At 44.5% G+C, this 15,764-nt stretch overlaps 3 long non-coding RNA genes across 4 annotated transcripts in view; 1 reads left to right on the top strand and 2 right to left on the bottom strand.

Annotated features, from left to right (window-relative positions):
• The window catches only part of LOC311439652, a 44,367-nt gene extending 30,964 nt beyond the window's left edge, over positions 1 to 13,403 (bottom strand). Inside the window, exon 1 of the long non-coding RNA XR_014694881.1 lies at positions 13,277 to 13,403. This is a non-coding gene — a long non-coding RNA (uncharacterized lncRNA). The remainder of the gene's footprint in view (positions 1 to 13,276) is intronic.
• LOC311439653 lies at positions 6,942 to 10,845 on the bottom strand. 2 transcript variants are annotated; one of them, XR_014694882.1, is made up of 4 exons: positions 10,586 to 10,845; positions 10,371 to 10,473; positions 8,321 to 8,478; positions 6,942 to 7,063 (listed from the first exon to the last, which is right to left on the bottom strand). It is a non-coding gene; the product is annotated as an uncharacterized lncRNA (long non-coding RNA). The 2 variants fall into 2 exon arrangements; XR_014694883.1 differs by lacking the exons at positions 6,942 to 7,063; positions 8,321 to 8,478 and adding an exon at positions 9,418 to 10,294.
• A 41-nt stretch (positions 13,404 to 13,444) lies between the features above and the next one.
• LOC311439654 lies at positions 13,445 to 14,950 on the top strand. Its single transcript, XR_014694884.1, has 2 exons — positions 13,445 to 13,688; positions 14,451 to 14,950. It is a non-coding gene; the product is annotated as an uncharacterized lncRNA (long non-coding RNA).
• The last annotated feature ends 814 nt before the right edge of the window (positions 14,951 to 15,764 follow it).

Below are 15,764 nucleotides of genomic sequence, written 5' to 3'. Positions count from 1 at the left end.
CATCACTCAGGAGACTGAATAACTTAAGTTCTTCTTCCATCTTCTGGGAGATCCACTGGAACAGAGTATCATCAGAAGGACACGTGTTTTATAAATAAGCAATGGCAGACAAAAAGCAATTGAATTAGATCCCCAAAGCTTTACTAAGATAGATGATCCTTGAAAGTACAGCTAGGATATTAAATGTAGCGAGAGTATAATTCTTAATTTCTAGGCATCTGTGAGAAGAGTTACCATCCTTCGGGGAGTATTGTAGTGACTGTAGCTGGTAGATCTCTAAATGAGACTATATTTCCTTTTGATATTGCATCATTAAGATAACTGATTCCTATACCCAGCCAAATGTTTCATATAACTCTTTTCTCCCTTTTCTTAATGTGTGCAATTGTGAAAGAGCAGCACTGGAGGGATTTAGTGGTTGTATCTCTTTATGAGTCTGAACTGTGACATGGAGGACTCGCTGAGTTTATTGATTTTAATTTCTTATATTCGGGATTTATCTTCTCAAATTTTATTTAATGGTTGAGAATACTTACAGTGTTGATATAGGAGGTTGGCTACCCAAGGGCAAATTTCAGATCCTCGTTTCTTCACCTGTGCATTTGTTTGTTTGCTTCTGGATACCAGCTGCCAGACTTTGATCCAGGCTTTGATCAAGAGTGGCCAAGGGGCGTACTCTGAGACAGCATTCCTCTCTGTCAGCCTCAATAGCCAGAGCTGAGAGTAGCAGGGCACTTAAGTGGATTTCTATGCCTATCAGAGTGAGAGATCAGGCATTCCTTTTGAAGATCCTTTGCTACTGCAATCTAGATTCTGATTCCTGATTTGGTCTGAAGACCCTAAGCCACAAGGCACACAGCAGGGTCTCCTAGAGGGTGGAGGAGTTTGAGAGACTAGGATCGTTATCTGGGTGGCTGGGTATTTTCTTTGCTTTTTCCCAGGAAGACAACTAGAAGAGCTGCGAATGCAAAGGGTGAAAAAGTGTGGTGAGAAAATCCACTTTTCAGGCTGTTACATAAATACCAGCATCCCTCTTTTCAGTAGTGAAAAAAATCTTATAGAGTTGTCAGACTAAACCAGACTCAGCATTTCTTGGGCTACTTCAGTGTAGTAGGGAGAGCTCAGCCAGGTTGATTCCCTTCCTGGAGCATTTAAGGACTAAGCTAATAAAGTACTTTATGGCAGTGAGTTCCTGTGGCACCACAGGGAAGATGAAGAGCTATGAAACAATAGATGGGGAGTATCTGTCATCCTTGGAAGAGGTGTTTTCTCCTGCGGATCCAGCACTGAACTTTGGTGCCAGGAGGAGTAATCTGCCAATGATTTGTTGTTTCACCTTTCCCACTTAACTGCTCTGTTTCCCATGGCACTGTTTTTATCTTCTTCAACTTCCTTAACACCTATAAGGCAAGTATTTGTGCCCTATTTTGTCTCCGCATTCCAGCATGCAGAGCTCCAGCCACAAGCTGGACGTTGCCATAAGCTTATGTATTGCTGCCAGGGAGAATTAATCACCATAGGTTGCCAGGGGTAATGAATGCTCATCGTGACTTTCACACTTGACTGTCTTGGTTCGGAAATACAGGGATTGATGTAAACTTCTCTTTAAGGAGTAGTGCTCTCCTTCTGCCCTTCCTTGTTTCTTTTTGTCCTTCCATCCTCTCTTTCTTTCTCTTCTTTCTTCCAGTACTGACAAGCCTGGCAGTTTGTTACAGCTTTCTCCTTCTTCTATTTTGAGACAGAATCAACAGCAGCCAGCTGAAGGGCAGGGCTATGTCTGGTGCCCATTTCCAGTTCCCCCACCCACAGGCAGGACCAGTATGCATTCATGCCCATTATGGGTGCTACAGTGGGCTCATTCATGGACTCATTTCTTTCTGCTGTGAGATTCCCTTGCCCGAGCACCCTGTTTTCCTTGGCGCAGGGCGTAAGACAAGAAGGAATCTTTACATGGAAATCTCTCCAGCTATGGGAAACATTTCCCCTTACACATGTCCTCACAAGAGATCTACGACATCCGTAATTGCAGACAGCACTTGGAATGTGGTGACGTCGCCACATTTCATGACCAAACACAGTCTTTGCCATTGCCCAAGGGTAGAGTAGACTCTAACAGCATTAACCTATGGTCCCTTATCTACTGCTTTCGTCACTCTGTCCATTTGTATCTATTTGGAGAAAAGTTGTGTTGTCTGATACCAAGTTGCCTTGCAAACTAGTTTTGTTGTACGGGTGGCATCTCTGCCCTTCTCCTTTCCACTTATACTTCAGGCAGCAGTGACTCAGTTTTCTGCTCTGGGGTTCTCACCTTGCTAACTCTTCCAGTCTTGGAGACTTTCCTAAAATCCACAGATGCCCATTGCAAGCTAATCTATAAGATGCTCAGTGCTTCAGCTTTGCTTTCTTCCAGGGACCATTTACATGAAGACAAGCCACCATTTCATCTCAAGACACAATAATGCACATGGAGACAGTTCCACAACATTGCCTTCCAGCCCAGATGTCACACCTAACTGAGAACCATGTCACATTAATCTTATTGTCAAAGGTGCCAGAATGTTCTCTTTGTACAGTAGCTTTGGATTAACCCTGCTGTTAACGAATACTGAAAACAACAACAGTGTATTTTAATTAAACAAAGCACAAGCAGTTCTCACTTAAAGTGGGAGGGGAAATGATAAGGGTGATTTCATCCCTCCATGTCTGATGCAGACTATGACAGATGGAGGAAGCATGGGGAATACTAATGAAACAGAAAAGGAAGAGACCAGTGCCTTCACTGCAGGGAACACTTGACCTCTCAGTTTTGTCCTTCACCCCAGGTAGCTCCCAGGCAGGTTAACACTGCTCATTTGCTTTTGCAGCCATGATCTCAAACAGCTCTTCCCACAAACGGGTTGTGAGCTGTCTCTTGTCCAGCTCAGCACTTCTCACACACACAGATTTCCTTGGGCAAAACTGTTTTTGGTCTGCCTGTCTCCCAAAACAGTACTCCTATTTCCATATCAGGCTGGGCATATTCATTGCCATTGGCCCTAACTACCACACCTGTATGCCCACAGTGAATAGCACCTGCTGATTAAACACAGGTGCAAAGTATCCTTTAGCTCTGAGGCTACAAAAAAATGCAATTACAAAACAAGAGCCTTTTTTTTTTTTTCCTTACTCTGTCGATTAATCCAGGCTGTTTCATTTGGTTTCTTCTCAAAAGTGTAACTCAGCTTGAGTTTTGGATGAACATAGGCTGCACTCACCAGATTAAGATTCATCTCTGCTGATCTGCTTCTAGAGGGGGTAAATTAGCCCTTTAGTAGCCCCATGGTAGCTTAGCTAAACTGCTTACTGTGCTGACTAAATTCATTTACAGTTAGTTTGATAGCTCTCCATTACATCATGCAATATAGATATAACTCAAGACAATGGAGCATCATTAGCCTTTAATAATTGCACTTGAATCAGATCATAGGTGGGTTCATGGGCTGAGATCCAAGAGAACCAATTTTTTCCAAGCATCTCCGCAGAGAAGCGGATCAGGCAGCTGAATATGGGGAAAGGGACATAACTCTGGGAGGGTTCTCAGAGGGCCTTCAGGCAGAAAGAAGGAAGAAGTTTGGTAGCAGAGAAGGTAACAGCTGAGGGATGAACAAAGAGAAGAAAACCACTGTCAGGAACATTTCCACCATGCAGAAGTCAGGCATCCTTCTAGTGTCAAGCCCCTGTCCCTTTCACCATGCTCTCAAGACACACTTGAGGGAAGGAGCTATAGATGTGCACCAAGACAGACATTTAACATTAACAGGGGTTAAATCCTGCAACAAATCCAGGGTAGCCCAGAGGATGGAGCAGAGCAGGGCCTTACAGGGAAGGCTTTTCCCTGCACAGACCAGCAGTCATGCGGCAGGTGTATTTAAAACACTGTGCAACAACAAATAATTGCTTAAAGAAAATAAACCAGCTCTGGGAGATACAAATCTAAGCAAAAACAAATAACCCATTGGTGCCCAACCTGACACACAGTCAGTCCCCTGCTGTCAATGCACATAAAAACAATTCCTTTATTTGTCCATGGTTTTGCCCCCCCCCAACACTTAGAGCTGTTCATTTCATGCACTTTCCAAGCAGCTGCAGCCCAGCCCCGCATGGTGCTGGGAAGGAAATGTTCAGTCCTGCATCCGTCTGCAGTGATAAAATACTCTCTCTAGACAGAGGAGGCAAAAGGCATGAGCTTCATTTTGCAAGTACCTACACTTGTCAAAAGGAGATCCGGGACAGAATGGGTCAGGAGATGAGATAAAACCGAATTTGAGAATTAGTCCCCACTAATGAGTTAAAAGGAGGTTTCCTACTCACCTATGGAAATAAAACCAGGAATGAAATCAACTCATGAATTCAGCTTAAAACAAAACACTTTTTTTTTTTCCTGATGTAGTAAATTTTCTGCCAGGTTAGTGAGTTAAATCAGCATAAAAAGGGCCCTACAGGCAGCAGAAGTTGCACAGATAACTGGTAAGTGCTTAACAGTTGGATTGGAGAGGATGGAGGATTAGTGAGCAGTAGTCAACAAGGAGATGATTTTCCCTCGTCTTATAGCACCCTCAGCCTGTAAATCTGGTGAGACTGGGACAATACTTCAGCACTTCTTGATCTGAACCTACAGATATAGAAAACAGAATTTATAACACACCCAGAATAAAATATAATCTATGATCTATAAAGTACAGTATCTACATATTGGAGTATAATATATATAACCAATATATTATATTGATTATATGTGAGTGTGAAAAGTGGTCAAAGGTATCTACAGGAGCACCTGGTTTCTATAGGACTCCCTGTGGACTGCACGTGGCTTCTCCCACGAGCAACCTGTGTAACACCAACCCCTGGTGGGTTGCCTTCTAGCTGAAGCACAAACTAAGACCATTTGCTGCTGCTTTGGTTAGAGCCAAGTCTGCTGGACACGGAGCCTCTCCAGCCTTCAGAGCACTCCGTGAGGACTCCTGTCCTCGCTGGGACACTCAGCACCTGGCTGAGCCTGGTGTGTGCAGGAGATGTGCTGGCAGAGCCCTCTGGAAGCACTCTCCCATACACCTCAAAGTTGCATGGGGAAGAAAAGTCTGGCTCTTCTACACCTGCTCTGCATGCTCAGGGCAGTGCTGGGCTGGCCCGTGGTGAATGACACGGCCACATGGCTGGTCACATCTGAAACCCAGCCAGCAGCTTCTGCAGCACCATTAGCCCTGCTAATTAGCGAGTGAGTCACAGCCTTGGCTGTGGCTTTCCCCTCTTACAGAGAACCTTAGCATGGACATTTCACACTTGCTGATGGCATGCTTTGAGATTTTCTCCCTTTCTCAATTTTTTCTTTTAACTAAACAGCGAACCATATGGTGCAGCGTTGTCTGATTAGCTAACAGCTTCCTCATGCCTGTGGGAATTACTGTATCCAAAGAAAGCTTTTAGAGCAGGTATTCGTACCACCTTTACCTGATCAATTCCTGCCTTCAGGATTTTATTTCTTCCAGATTACAAGGATCACTTTACATTAAATCCACTCTATCTTCTGGGTACACAACAGTAAGGGAAGCATGGGCTGTGCTGTGTTCTCTTTAACTTTTATTATAGATTAAAAGAAGATTGATAATAATGACTCTGCTTAAAATGCTGTGGTGCAGCAAGAGGACTTTCAGTTCCCTTAAGATAACATACTTACGGCTACTGCTGTTGTCTCCTGCATTTGCTGTTTTTCTTGTATTTTTTCCTTTCCGTAATATTTCTTTCTGAAGAACTCTGCTGGGTACCAACCCTGAGCCTGCAGACTGACGTCTGCAGACCAGCTCTCCCCCACTGGCTACTCAGAAAATGTCCCCTCAGAAGGGCACTGCCGACGGGTGCAGTTCCTAGAAAGAGGGCAAGCTGCTTCCTCTGGGTCCAGGACTGGGTCCCGACCCTGCCAGCAGAGCCAGGCTTGGGCAGAGATACACAGGCTATTCCACACAGGCAGGGACATTCAAACCAAGCCCTCTGACAGGTAAAAAATGATAACGAACAAGGAATGAAAAATCCTCTCTCAAATATAGTAAAGAATATTTGTGCATAATCTTATATCATACTGAAATAATACAATATATAGTCTTACACTTCATGATATGTAGGATATTTCAATTGGCTTTCAGTGTCCAGAAATAAAACTTCAACAGAAGTAGAACAATTTTCCAGTACTTTTCTATGAGTCACACTCTTGCCCTTACAATATCCCTCACACCTACTGTCCTAGGACACAACCAAAAAGGATGGTGACTTTACTCTGAGCCTGCTTCTCAATACTTTCTCATACTGAAATTTGTAAGCTTCTGTTCAACTTTAAAACACTAATAAAAATTCAAAAGTCTCATAAGCACAGCCATTATTGCTTGGCTGCTTGCCATTTTAGACAGAAAGTTGCTCAGGAGGGAAGACTTAAGCATTGCAATCACGCTAGTAGGAGATATTTGTCCAAGGTGTACACCTCCCTAAGTCAGGAATAAATCTAATCTTTAGGAAGAACTTGACAGTCCTAGCAGCCACTGGCTGGGAGCTCCCAAGGACTTATTGCTGACCTAATTCTTCTCCTGTTTGTATCAGTGGCATTTCTAGAATACCATGCTCCTCACAGATTGGAAAATGGAAAATTCCTGGCTTGGATTCATTTCAGAAGCTGTTCAAATATCTGATGTCAGAAAACATTCAAATTCTCATGAAAAGCAAAAAAATATTTTTAACTGATGTAAAAAAAAAAAAAAAAGTGATATATATTTATCTAAATATATATTTATATTTATTTTTAAATGGAAAAGTCCTGGAGATATAGTAGCTTCCAAGCCAGTTACTGCTAATAAAGTGAATGTTGTTGACTGCAGAGTATCCAGGATATGTTATTTTATTTGTTGATATTAAAGAAAAAAAAATCCAACAAATTGGGAGTATGGTGCAGAGAGAAACTTCCTGGGTCATAAAGTCCAGACTTCTAGTATCCCAGGCACCACATAATTGACTCCTTTTCATCTGAGTTATCTCCGGTCTTCTAGATGGATGCCAAAAAAATATAAAACAGGAGAAGGAAAGAGAAAATAAAAAATTACATGTTTTTTTTTCTGTATCATAAACAAAACCACATTAGCAGTAGGAGCAGCTGTAAACATAGCAATCTGCAAGGCTCCAGCAGATAAGGCAAAGACTAAAGTGTCATGAAGGATCTGATTAATTTTTAAATAAATGCGTTGTAGTCTTATTACACCTATATTACAGGAGCAGCTGAAGGTCCCTGGGAGAGAGGCACTGAAGGAGAGGGCTGCAGGCTGGGGACTGTTTGATGCCTCATTCCTGCCGTGCTTGAGGTTTTCTTCCACTCCTGCCTAATAGGATGCAAACATCCCTCACTCACAGAGCAGTGATCTTGGGTTCAGCCCATGGTGACAATAATCTAGATTATTTGTAATGAAGCCAGAGTTACAGTAACACAAATGGTAACACAGCTGTGTCCTGCAGGTTACCGTGTCTGGCAGAAGAGGTACAGAGCTAATAACTTACTAGTTTTATAAAGTGGTTTAACATCTATTTTACATCCATTTAACATCTATCAGCACCCATTGTCTCCTTCTTGGCATCAGTGCCATGTTTCCTTTCAGTCTTCTTGTGACAATCAGCATTTAACTGGTCTATGTGAACTGAGATCTGTAGGGTCAGCTCTACTTGGGCAGAGATGGCACTTAAAGTCTGGTCTCTCTTGATAATGAGCTGTTGGGTTTGGGAAGAAGAGTCCTGTATCCTACAGCAGAAGGTTCAAAGCTCCAAAACCAATAAAGTTTCCTAACTAGAGAAGGTGATAGGTGGTGGGTCTTACAATAGACTCTTCTGTCCATTTTCCAACAGCTTGGGATATTCCTGGAGGAGTATCTCAAGACTGGTTGTCTTGACTCTCCATATATACCAAATGAACCCCAAATAGGTGATGAGGTATTTATAAACTTCTGAAATATGGACCTTAAATATGTCATGGGCTGATGTTCACCACTAATAGCCAGATCATACTGTTATTCAAAAGCCTCAAGAAGAATCTCTCAAAAGATGGCCTCTGGATTTTTCTGTGAGCACACTGCTCAATAGCAATGAAAAACAGGTCCAGCAAAGCACAGAAGCAAGCAGCTAGCCACAAGCAGGTGATCAGTCCCACCCAAGCTCAAGACCTCCCCTCCTCACCAACAGCTGCAGTCACCAGTGTCTTGAATAACGGCCTTAATTTCCTAAAGAGACCTGCTAATGATAGTACCAGCCTCCGCACCTGATAATAGGGATTTGTCTTGGATTTTTTTTTTGACATGTTTAGAAGGAAAGGATGAAAAGGCTGATGAGGATATTCATAACCTTGATCTCTTCACCGGGGGAAGGAGAAGTTCACATAAAGCTTTCTGCCTTACAAAGCCTTTCCAGACCTATTCTCTGGACAAAAGAAAAAAAAATGTTTTAATATGCAGTATTCTTAAACAAGCATTTGCCTGAAAGAGACTGAGCTTTGGAAACCATTGTTTAATTGTAGCCTAATAGATAAAACATTGCTTTGGGCTTTATGAAAACTAGAGACTAGTGTCTCTGACACTATATATATATATATGGACTATTTTGGCAAGTAGAGTCATCGTCACTTTTTCTAATCCAAATATTCTGAAGCAGGCACATAAACAGATTACAGTAGAAAAACAGGGAAAGTCTCCAATCTCTCTGTTCTTTAACCTGAGCTTAGCTGCATCCTCCACACTGTTTGTGCACTGCTTGGGGCTCTTGATGAGAGTTCATTTCCAGAAGTTGTTCCTGTTCAGCTGGTGGGTCCATGTAGGGGCTGGCATTGTCTCCTTTCCAGCCCACAGGGAAGATGAGAATCAGCCCCGTTGTCTTTTACAGGAAGGGAAGGGAAAGGAGAAGCAGTAGCAAACCGTATGAGGCAGAGGGAATTGATTGCAACCAGCCAGATATAATTACATTGTGGAGGACATTTAATATTTCATCTTGATCTTTGCTGTATCAGGAGAGTAAAGAAAATCACAATATGAGGGAGAGAGAGGCTGCAACTGCTCTTGATTTGAATTGTAAATTCCCACAAGCAAAACCATGAGTTACTTTCAGACAATCTGCACTGAATATATCTGACCCAGATTGCAGGGAGAACCAGAGAGCTACTCCACCTGCTTGGAGACAACAGTGGCACTAAGCCATCATGGCAGGTCCCCAGCACAGCAGGTATTTAATCCAATCACACTAATGAATTTCTCTCCTCCCTTCACCCCTGGGTAGCTACAGACATGCTGGCACAGGGTTCTTTGGTTAACCACTGCAAGAAGGAAAGAGCTTTACATCCCACAATCCTAAATGGCTCTGTCCTCAAAGCCAGACCTTTAAAAAAAACACAGCATACATTTTGGTAATGACTGGTGTAATTAGTGTACACACACATACACACGTGTGAAGAGACAGTTAATGTTGAAAACCAGCTTTACAGTGTTGAAAGGAAATGGTGGTCCAGAGGCTCTGGGCCAAGGTCAAACAGAAAGACAAGAGGTGGACTAGAAACAAGGATGCCTGATATACATATATACACACACATGGAATGACCATCCCACGCAAATCCTCCAAGAAAACATACTAAATCCCAGTAGATCCACTCAAACTCCACTGTTTGCTACTCCTGGTGTCTGCTGCCCCCCCAAAACAAGCTACACATTTGTTGTGGTGGGAGAAAGCCCAGCAGCATCAGCTACCAGGCACCTCAAGAGTGGAAGGGAGGACGAGGCATTGCTGAGCATCCCTGTAACCGAAATATCCTCTTATGACTCTGACTGGCCCGATGTGTCTCTGGCAGTTCTGACACCCACCACTGAAATGCAGCACCCTGAGGTGGATCAGGGCCAGCTCAACCCAGAACTCACAGCAGGGAGAGAAAAGTTGCCCCAACAGCTCCGTGTGTTTGTCCTCCCGCAGCCTCAAGCTGCCAAACACATCTCGGTTTGCCATGATCACTTCCACACTCACTCAGACAACTGTGATCCAGCTCCACATATTAATTATCATAAAAGAGGAGGAAGATCCGCTCATTGCTCCAGATGATTAATCAGCTAGTCAGGCATAACACCACCCATGCTATTGTAATTGCAGTCAAATAATAACGCTACAACACGCTGCAATCATAAGCATCAAACACTGGAGGAGTCTGGTGATACAAGAAACTTGGTCTCTTCACAGTCCACACAAGATGATCTACGATCTGGAACAAGTTGTAAAAAACCTCTCATGAGGTGCAGCCTGCTCACCCGAGGTGAGGGAGGGAAGCAGACCCTTACCTCTGTTCAGAGGACAGACAGGGAGAGGAGGGATGGACTCAGTGCTCAGCACATCCGTGACCTCCTCTTGCAATCAACCACTGCATTGGGCTGCAGCAACAACCTGGGGAGAAAGATTTCTTGGCTGATGGCTCTCTTAAAATAAACCTCACTACCACTTTTATCTACTGCTCTGAAACCAGAGCAGATAAGAAAGAGAATTTAACAGAATTTACCTTCTTTGCAGCTCCTCCTGGCCAGTTGAACCTGTACCCCAAAGCTTAGGCAACTCTTTCCAGTTCCCTGGCCAGTAATTCTCCATACACTAGCCCTGGTTTCTCACTGAACTTGTCACTTAGCTTACCTCAGTGCAAGGTCTCTGCTAAACTTGCTGTTAGCCTTACTCAGAACTCAGACCAAGCACTGCAGAGCTGAGCCTTTACTCCCCAGTCCTACTCCCCAGCAGCCACAATGTGCTTTTCTCCTCATTCTTCATTTCATACAGGAGCAATTTTCTCCTCCAACTTTCTAAACTAGCAACTTCTGTCAAGGGCTTGGAGGACTGGAGCCTGAAGCTGGGCTACAGCAAGGAGCAATTTTCACTAGCTATAAATTCACAATTAACCAAATACATATTTATGGTGGAAGACAGGTGAGAATGCTCCCAGGCTGGGGGCTGATAGTGCTGCCCCCAAGGCCTTACACACAGGTAGGCAGAGGCACTGTCTGCCCAACAGCCCTCGCAGCCCCAAAGCTGCTTTAAAACACCCCGTGCAGTTGCAAAAAGATCTTAATCCCGCTCTAAGTTTGAGCTAAGCCTTTGAGACCAACCTCACCGCTCAAGACAGGCTATACAAAGACTACATAGCTCTTAGCCTCATAGCACTGAATCCCACATCCTAGCACTGAAGCCGAAAATGAAGTAGCCAGAGCCCAGAAGAAAGGGTATAACGTAGGAGCAGCATGAGAACTTACAGTCATTATACCAGCTGTAAAAAAAAGTGTTTTGCTGGGGGGTTGTTTTTTTTCCCCAGTGCCCATTTTGCCCAGCGCTGGTGGTGTTCACTTGTGGAGCAGCTCTTTTGGCAGCCTGCGGGAAGCTGATCGGTCTTCTCAGTGGGGCAGTTTTAGTTCAGAAGGGATAATTTAAGACAAAGGCTATCAACCTGTTGTCCATCTTAGGAAAAGTGGCTAAGCCCGCTCGGGGGCTGCCTTCCAGTGGAATGAGCAGCTGCTTGACACAGGGATCTTTTCTCAGCTAAGTAATGAGCTGTATTGATTTCCCTCAAAAAGAAAATTGGACTTTTACAAACAACGCAACAAGCTGCTTGAGTCAGGATGTTGCTGAAGTGATCTTGTGACCACCGCAGGCTCTTTGTTTGTCGTGAAAGAGAAGGAAAAAAAAAAAAAAAAGAAAAAAGTCAACCATTTATTCTGTAAGGGCAGGCTTCACCAATAAAAAAAAAAAAAAAAAAAAAAAAAACCAACCCTCTCCCTTCTGATATATTGGGCTAGTACCAGACCAACATGCCCTGCAGGGACAGCGAACATTCATCCATTTGGAAAACAGCTCCAGGAACAACCTCTGTACTTGTTCTTGTGTGCCGAGGCCCTAAGTCTGCAGCAAGAGCCCACATCTCTCTCTTCATGCTCTCTCCGTGGGGATAATATGAATGGTCTCACCGCTGGCCAGATGCCTCTCTGTTGAGGAGCTCTGAGATACATCCTCCAGGCTACCTGGTAGCTCATCCCTGTCAGCCTAGGCAAAACAACTCCAAGGGCAGAGCCCCTGGAAATGTTTCTCTCAGTCCCACATGTTTCAGAGCAGCTGAGGAAGGATGCAGGTCCTTTGCAGCCCCACCCTGCTCTGCAAGCAAGGGGAGCCTGCAGGAGCCAGGATTAACACCTTGTTTGGCAAGGATGGGTCAACAGCAAGTTTTCACCCTCTAGACAAAAGGGATCACTGCAGAACATCTGAAAGAAGAAATCTAACCATGCTGTGACTGACTGCTGCTCTCACATGCTCAGGCTGTCCCCAGAAACCCAACCCCAGTAGGGTTTGTGCTGTGCCCCAGCCTCCTGGGGCTGCCACCTCCCCATGGCAGCAGCGTCAGTGCCACATCCAAATCCCAGCTACGCACTTGAAATCCCCCTGGGAGCCCCACCAGCACCATGGCAGGCAGGACAGTGGTGGGGGTGTTCCCTTGATGTGCCACTCCCAAGGCTTTGCTGTGCCCCAAAAGGCTGCAGGACACCCACGCTACCTCCAGCTCTGGCAAAGCAAGAGCACCCCAGACCTTGCACTCAGCTGGGACAGGGAAATACCTCAGGGTCGGACTGTCAAGTGCCACAGCACCCAATTGCTCTCGGCAGCTTGATTCAGAGATCAAAAGATCCCTGTCTGTATTCCAAATGAGATCCCTGGACTCTGCAATTAAGCACTTTCGGACACTAATTTCTCTGATCAGATACAGGCACCCATAGAAGCATACCAGGCTAACGCTCTAGCCAGCGTTTGCAGAATTAGGAAGCTGAAGGGAATAGCAGTGAGCTCAGCAGGGACAAGAAGTGTTAATTTTGTGTTGGTAAATGGGAATTACAAGAAATGGAAAATAAATAAAAATGCAAATTCAAAGTAATAAAAAAGCACAATTAAAGGAAACAGCCAGCATACTTTCCTGTATCAGAAAGAATGCAATTATAATCACAGAATAGGCTTTTCTAATATTTTTCATATCAGTAATTTTTGTGTTTTATTTAGTGCATTATAAAATTTGGAGAAATATTACAATCTCTCCAGTAAGTCAATGTTTCATTAATTAAAGATATGAGGGGAAGAGAGAGATTTATGAAAACTCCAGCCCACAAAACAAGATTATGATTTCCTTTCTAACTGGAAAGATAGCACCAAGAAGCACTGAACTCACCAGCAACAGGAACCATCAGCAAAATGCTCACACCAAACACATGGACACAGCATAAGCAGCTAAACCCAACCTGGGTTTAAAGGAAATAGATTTGGTGATGAGTGTAAGGATGAGGGGCACCTGGGCACCCGGGGTTACCCAGCTGACCCCAGTACTTCAGCCTGTGATGAAGCAGCACTGACTGAGAGCAGGTGCATCCTGCTCTCTTTAATTTGGGGCTGGGATGCAAAATCAGCAGTGGCTGTGTGAAGGCCAGCATCGTTGTGATGTGCTCAGCTCCAGCAGTCTGCACGACCCGGCTCAGACACGGTGTGTTTTGCCCAGGAACCAGCAGTAATTTGCTGTGGTCACCCCCTTAATGGCTGAGCAGCACTTGGGAAGGGAAGGGCTGAGAGGTGATCACCAGCTCAGGGTAAGGCATAACAATCCCAGTTTCCAAAGCCCCTCTTCCTTTTAATATCGACTGTGATGGTTTAATGATGAATGTTCACACAACATCCGACCTCCTTCCTAAAAATGAAATAGAAAAAAAAAAAAAGAAAAATTAAAAGAAGAAACATCTCTCCTTTCACCTTCCTCTCATTCCTTTAATAATTTTGCAAAATTAAGCCAAATGTGCTGATTATTTTCCACGTGCGTTAATCATAGCCCAATCACGTTAGTGAAGGAAAATGCAGAGCCTGCTGTTTCCTCTCAGCACCCTCCTCTCACCCTGCACTCAGAATAGTCTCAGCCTGGAGGGCATCCTGCCGGTGCAATTAGCAGTGTGAAATGGGGAAGGGGAGGAGATGGGAAGGTGGAGGAAAAAGAACTTTTCTTAAAACTTAGGCACGGCTTTGGGCTTAGCAGAGCAAGCAAGCAAAACCCTAAGAACATCCTGTAGCTGAGACCTTTTTTCTCGGCTCATAAGTCCAAGCAGGTGCGTGAGCAACTGCTGTCATCTTCTGCACTCTTACTGTAGTCCCTGTCCAGAGCTGCACGCCAAACTTGCATATCCAAACACTAGGTGTGTGAGAAACACACCTGCCAAGCTTTGCTCTTTTTCAGATGTTGTTGTGCTTATTTAAATAGTCTGTAAAGGTTTAATATATTATAAAAAGCTGCAAATGATCAGCCTCTCGTGGTAAATTGGGATGGAGCCCACCAGGAAAGCAGGCTATTCCCTCCTTGACAGGGTTTCTCCCTGCCAGCTTGGCAGCTCTGCAGAACCAGCATCCCCCAGCAAGCTGGCCAGAAGGTTCCTTCACCACCAGCCAAGAGAAAGTGACTGCTCCAAGTGATTCAACTCACTTCGTGCCAGCGTCTGAGGCTGAACCCCTCCAGCCCTGGACTGACTGGTCACGTCACTAAAGAGGTTCCTTGTGGGAAGCCGTGAGAGAGCATCACCAGCTTGGACTGGATGCTGGAGACAAAGTGAAATTGCACGTGTCTCATTTAGTGCTCTGTCACATTTCAGGCTTGATTTGGCCATCACCACAGGGAGGCAGCTTGTGCTTCCAAGCAAAGAATGAAGCACAAACCTTGAGCCTACAAACTCCTCCAAAGTGCGGCCCTGCAAACTCTCCTCCCCAGCAGCTGCTGCATCAACCAGGAATGGTTCTGCCAAGAAGATTAAAAAAAAAAAAAAAATCAAAAGAAAACAGATATGAAGTGGCGATAACCTGGCAGGAAGGATTTGGTGACAAGGTTGGGAAGCAAGCAGTTAGTGCAGGGTTATTTCCAGATGCACTGTGGTTCTGCCATACATTAAAAAACTGTGACGTGCATAAAGATGAGCAAATGTTTGCCTCCAAAGTCAGCTGCTTTATGCATAGATACAGCCACTGTAGATAAACCCACTCTCAGGAGTGGGTTTCCAGTCCTTGCCTTTGCAGAACAGGGCTAGACAGTGGGGATCCAGAAGAGGGGAAACCTAGAGCTCAAATAAAAAGCCATCAAAGGCTCCTGATGCACCTGAGCATCCAGAAACACACACACATTTCACATGCCAGGGCAAAAAGGTTAAGATGTCAGTGAATGCCTGAGAAAAAACGTGGACACAACTTCTGTGTTCTTCCTAGGCAAATGCAAAAGTCTCTCCTCGTGCTGATGATGTCTGAGAAAGACAAAAACAGGGCCTCCCAGGTGCTTTTGATGAAGGATGTTCCTCTTCCTCCAGCCTGGAAATCCAGATTCTCATAAGAATCAGGCCAGCATTAGGTAAGCAACATGGCCTGAAAGCTCAGGCTTGCAATTGTTTTGTTCTCTGGGAATACAGAGACACACAGCAATCTGCTGTGACAGCAGGTGGTTTGAAGAGTATTTACTGAAAGATGGATTTTCCTCCCCACCATGCCCCAAGCAACACAGTTGGGCAAAACAAAGTGATCACAAAAATTACACATAGTGACAGAAGCAAAACATGTCACCAGAAAAATGCCTTCTGGTGCTGTTTTGTTGTTTTTGTGCGGGGCATCCCAGCTGGGTTCTGAGAAGCTCCCAGCACTCC

Source organism: Aythya ferina (assembly GCF_964211825.1).
Source record: "Aythya ferina genome assembly, chromosome: 7".
Lineage (NCBI taxonomy): Eukaryota > Metazoa > Chordata > Aves > Anseriformes > Anatidae > Aythya > Aythya ferina.
Note: the sequence above shows the minus strand (reverse complement) of the source record. Positions and strands in the feature narration are given on the sequence as shown.